Source organism: Bombina bombina, chromosome 3, assembly GCF_027579735.1.
Source record: "Bombina bombina isolate aBomBom1 chromosome 3, aBomBom1.pri, whole genome shotgun sequence".
NCBI classification, from domain to species: Eukaryota; Metazoa; Chordata; class Amphibia; order Anura; family Bombinatoridae; genus Bombina; species Bombina bombina.
The window spans coordinates 775,854,565-775,860,230 of record NC_069501.1 but is presented as its reverse complement, the minus strand read 5'-3'; the positions used below and the strand labels follow the sequence as shown (position 1 = coordinate 775,860,230).

General features: G+C 34.3%; 1 pseudogene; it reads right to left on the bottom strand.

Annotated features, from left to right (window-relative positions):
• Positions 1-4,690: 4,690 nt before the first annotated feature.
• Positions 4,691-5,430, bottom strand: LOC128652514 (carboxypeptidase B-like; annotated as a pseudogene).
• Between the last annotated feature and the right edge of the window lie 236 nt (positions 5,431-5,666).

Below are 5,666 nucleotides of genomic sequence, written 5' to 3'. Positions count from 1 at the left end.
ATAACTTGTCTAGACCATTGACAAACTTTGATTCCTTATGCGTACAAACACCACCACTTAGACACACACTATCCATGATTTATAAACTATTATCCCAGAAACTTCCGGGGTATATACCCCCATTTCTAGAAAAATGGGAAACAGACCTAGGTATTATCATACCACCCCAAACGAGTCATTCCATTCTACAAGCCACTAGAAAATCCTCTATTTCATCCTCTATCCTAGAACTCAATTTCAAACTACTACATAGGTGGTATTTTACCCCAAAGAAGCTACACAGGTTATTTCGCTCCCATCCAAACACGTGTTGGAGATGCGGACACGTAAATAGTAATGATGCACATATGTGGTGGTGTAATGACATTCAAAATTTCTGGCGACACGTAGTTAAAGAAATAGAAACTATTCTGGAGATTGTGCTCCCCCTAGACCCCATGATATGGCTTCTAAATAAACCCCCAAATATTAAACATAAACCTTATTTACGATTATTTATGATAATGACAAATGGAGCAAAACAACTAATAGCCAAAAACTGGAAAAGTAATAAAGGCCCTTCACTGGGTATGTGGGTTGAAAAAGTTACAGACCTTTTAGAACTTGAAGAATATTATTACCTCAAAAATGCAAAAATGGAAACTTATGCAGAAATGTCTCAAATCTGGGAAACTTACATACACACAAAGTAATCCTATATATACATCTCCAATTGGTTGCGGGCGGGACAGGACCTGTCCACCAATACCTCCCCCTTTTTCTTTTCCTTGAAACTCCCTTTTTTCTTTTTTTTTCCCTTTAAACTCATTTTATAAATTCTTATGACCATAAGTTTTTGTTCGCTTATTCACAAATTTATGAAAATTTATGACAACTGTTGAACATGTAAACTGGAGGAGCTGCGTCTCCCACTTCTTGTATGTTACTTCTTTATTTTCAATAAAGTTGTTTGAAAAAAATAAATAAAAAATAAAATAAAAAAAAATAATTGGGAATAGCCAAGGAGAACTAATAGATGGGGAGACAGACAAAATGATACTTGGAGGATTCCAACACAAAATCGATTTGAGACACTTAGGGACCAAAGGCCCTGTGAGGAGGTACAAAAAAAACTAGGAACAGGTTTTTTTAGAGAAAAGCCCTCTAAGGGAGGGCCACTCAAGAGATCTGTTAAGGCAAGAAAACTAATCCAACCTCAGAAAGAAAAGAAATCTAGAGGAAAGAGGAATATCTAAGCGAGGCAAAAAGGTGGAGATAAACACTAAACATCAGGGGATCTTTAATCTTAACAGTATTAAACTGAAGGAAGAGGAAGAAAAGGTATTAAGTTTAGGTCTCTCCTTTGCACCAACAAAAAGACTAAACAAGTTTAACACACATATTCACATTAAAAAATTTGTGAGAAACTTAACAATAAAAAGATTTTTCCTTAAAGGTCCTATTGAAAGACAAGTTACTAATAAACCTACGTCAGATAGCATTCAGCATACAGATTTTAAGGTGAAATCCAAATTTAATCCAGTTCATGCTAAGGGTAATTACCTTGATACATTCAAAAAACTGGTTTGCAAAGATATACAGAAATCTAATCCTCAAAAGTATAAAAAAACACAATTTTAATCTAAGAGAAAAAGAAATTATTGAGAATCTTCAAAGAAACAGAGACATAACCATCAAACCCGCGGATAAGGGCGGAGGGATTGTCCTCATTGACACTAGCAAATATATAAAAGAGGCTGATAGACTTCTAAATGACACTAAGACTTACAAAAAAATAGATTTTAACCTGACTGAAAAATTTAACAAAACACTAAATAAAATCCTTAAAGAGGGTAGCGAATCAGGGATACTAAATGATAGAGAATTGGAATTTTTGACACCTAAATTTCCCCGAATCCCTATATTTTACTTCTTGCCAAAAATCCATAAATGTTTGGTCAACCCTCCAATCATTTCTGGCATAGAATCATTATCAGCTAATTTATCTAAATATGTTGACAACTTTCTGCAAAAACATGTAAAAAATCTCAATTCATACCTTAAAGACTCCACACGAGTATTGAACACTCTTAAATCTGTAAATTGGGAGGATGGGATGTATTTAATAACATGCAATGTCACATCGCTGTATACAGTGATTAACCACTCTAAGGGCATTAAAGCCATTGAAATGTTTTTGAAATCTGATCCACTAATGACAGATCAACATAGGTCCTTTATTCTAAAAAAAAAATATATATATTAGAAAACAATTATTTTTCTTTTAATGAGAAATTTTACCTCCAAGTAGAAGGCACAGCTATGGGCACAAGGTTTGCACCTAGCTATGCCAATCTTTTTATGGGTGCCTGGGAATCCCAGTTTTTTGGCACAGGTAGCTATGGTGTAAACTTTGTGCTCTACAAAAGGTACATAGACGACCTTTTAATAGTGTGGAGGGGAACTGAACAAGAACTTAAGATCATGTTTAATGAAATGAATAATAACACTTGGGGTTTAAATTTTACACACAACTATAGTAAAGACTCAATAGTATTTTTAGATCTAGAGATAATGAGGGTGGAAAACCAACTGGAAACAAAGACCCATTTCAAAAAAGGTTGATTGCAGTAATTATCTAGATGTATGGAAAAAGAATATCCCGGTAGGGCAATATTTACGCATTAGGAAGAACTGTTCTAGGATGTCAGATTTTGAACAGCAGTCTGAGATTTTATTAGAAAGATTCAAAGCAAGGGGCTATCAAAATGATATCACAGATAAAGCCATAGAAAGAGCAAAGAATACTGATAGAGAATCCCTGTTAGTGTACAAAAAGAAACAAAAGGAAGATGATGATAAAATTTACTATCCCCTTTATAACAGACTATAGTGTTGACCAAAATATTATAAAAAGAGTAATAAAAAAACATTGGCATTTTCTTAAAGAAGATGATATACTAGGTGACAAAATCTCTGATAACCCCAAATTCATCTTCAAAAAAGTTGCCAATTTAAAAACACTTTTGGCCCCTAGTGAACTTAAAAAAAACAAAGAAAACTATCCTAAAACAAAGAGACCTAACTGGCAAAGACATTATGGGATTTTTCCCTTGCTACTCCTGCAAGGCATGTAGCCACAGCAGTAAATTGAAAAATATTAAAGTTAATAATGCTATGAGACCTCTTGCCATTCAAGACACTATAAGATGCACCAATAAAAAAAACATAATTTATGCTCCTGTAATCTTTTTTATTTTGAGGAAACCACAAGAATGGTGAGGGACCGTATAAGAGAACATATTGGTAACATTAAAAATGGAAAAGACAACACCCATTTATACAAACATTTCAAATTAATTCATAAAGGTAACACCAAAGATCTAAGATATTGGGCAATAAAAAAAGTACATAGACATTGGAGGGGTGGGAATATAGAGAAGAAACTATTAATAAAAGAAGCTGAACTGATCTATAAGTATGACACTCTATACCCTAAAGGTCTAAACTCTGAACTAGACCTCTCACCATTCCTTTTTGAATAAAGTAGGATCATATTAACTATGTATACTGTTACTAATTTATACTAATATAGCATTGCTAACATAGAATAAAGTAAGATCCTCCAATGGGAGAGATGAGATAGCCCTTTAATGAAAAGAATATTTCATTTCACATATGCAAATTGGTAGTTCCAGATTATGTATATATACTCTCTGCTAAAAAGATGTACAATGCTTTTTACATTATTTTTATACTGATAATACTGTAAAGCTTTTATTGGAGGATACGTTATAGCTATAATAAAGGAGGATATCCTATTTTTGTGGGACTGTCAAATAGACTTTGAAGAAAATAAATGATAAGCTGTATGTAATCACAAGAAATAGAACAAAAAGCCGGAATGAAAGATATTATGCCTTTATTGATTTGAACAAAAAGATTTCCACCTTAAGAATCTGGACACATATAAGAAACATGATACTTGAATTGAGAGAACACCTGCAATTCCACCTTAACACAAAACCATTAAGAAATAACCAATCAGGACTGCCTGAGACCTTTATAAGAGCACACCTTGCCAGTCACCTGTATCTTGATAAAGCTCCCAGGTGAGTGAAATGCGTCAATCTAAGTGACTGTGCTACTCCTATAGATGATGACATCTGAATTCTAAGAAATCCTAACTATTTTCTGAGGTAACCCGGGTTATTCCGCTACTTTTACATTTTTTGTGTTTGAGCTCATTCTACCCCTGCGTGCATTAGCACTAGGAGCAGGGAACTACATAAGTTGCAAAAGTAAAAACTTATCTTCTAAACTGCATTTGGATATAACATCCGTTCAAGACGAATGACGTCAGACGCCAAGACACATGCAGCGTACTGATTCAGCTTGGAGATAACCTTTCAACATCGGCTCCGGAGGACCTTCTAAGATTAAAAGGTAAAGGAATTAAAGTATACAAGGAAATAAGGTAAACTGACTGTGTCAAACTAAGAGGAAGTTTATAATCACTCCTATTCTAAGGCATAAATTCTGTCTGTAAATATTACCAACGATGGCACTTGCACAGCCATTTAAAATTGAACCAATTGCCTGGATTGCATCTGTGTAAAAGACTCTATTCCGGACTATAAGTCTATCTTAAGAACAAAGTGAACGATCAGAGTTTTTTTTTTTTTTTTTGACGTAAATATGTTTATTATTACATGAAATTCTTATGTATGTAGATTGAATATTTTGTATGATGTTTTACTTATTATATGCAGACTGAATATTTTTTTTTATATTTTACTTATTACAAACGAGTAAGGACATAATCAGCAATATATCTGACTGCCAGCATAGTTTCTGTGCAGGTTTCTGTAATCTGAGACTCAGGAAGGAGGAAGCCATGTTTGCCTTTGTCACGCAACTCAAAGACAAATGAGTACTTGATGCCCAGATCATAGGCCCAGTCATCAGATCCACCAGAAGTTGGGTAAATAGTTCTTGAAGATGATCCATATTTATAGGTGGTTCCAAATAGGCTTCTTAATTCTGAAACCACTCCTTTGGCAATTTTTTTCAATTCCTTTGCATTTGGTGGAGGAACATATGTATAGCCATAGGGGTACAGCAGCATCTGGGAGTAGGAATGGAAGCTGATATAAGCTTTGATAGAATCGGCTCTGCAGAAGATCCACAATATATCTCCGAACATGGAGAATCTGATGTGCCGATTTCACCCCATGATGAGTTAAAATTCCTGTTGAGGTCTGTCCCAATGCAATCGCCATTTTTGTTTGGAGATCGATTTTTTCTCCACATACGATCCTCTGTCCATGAATAAACATAGCCGTCGATGTTAAACACTGGGAGAATGTAGAAAATATTTTTTTTCAGGAGTTCCTTTGTTCTGTAATCCTTAGAATATCCAGAAGTTAGCTGAAAGGTGTAGATCTTCATGTGGAATCATCAAATTACCCTTCATGATTAAAGCTTACATATAGCTAGGGTTACATTGGAGGAAAGGATAAAAAGAATAACATGGAGGCATAATGGGCATAAAATAACATACAAGCACAGCATATAATTTCCCTTATGTAAATTTACAGTCTCAATAATCTCAAAAGTATCCTAGAGCCGGTACAGATGATACATAAAATATGGCTGAAATTATAGGTTGCCAAATATATACTTTA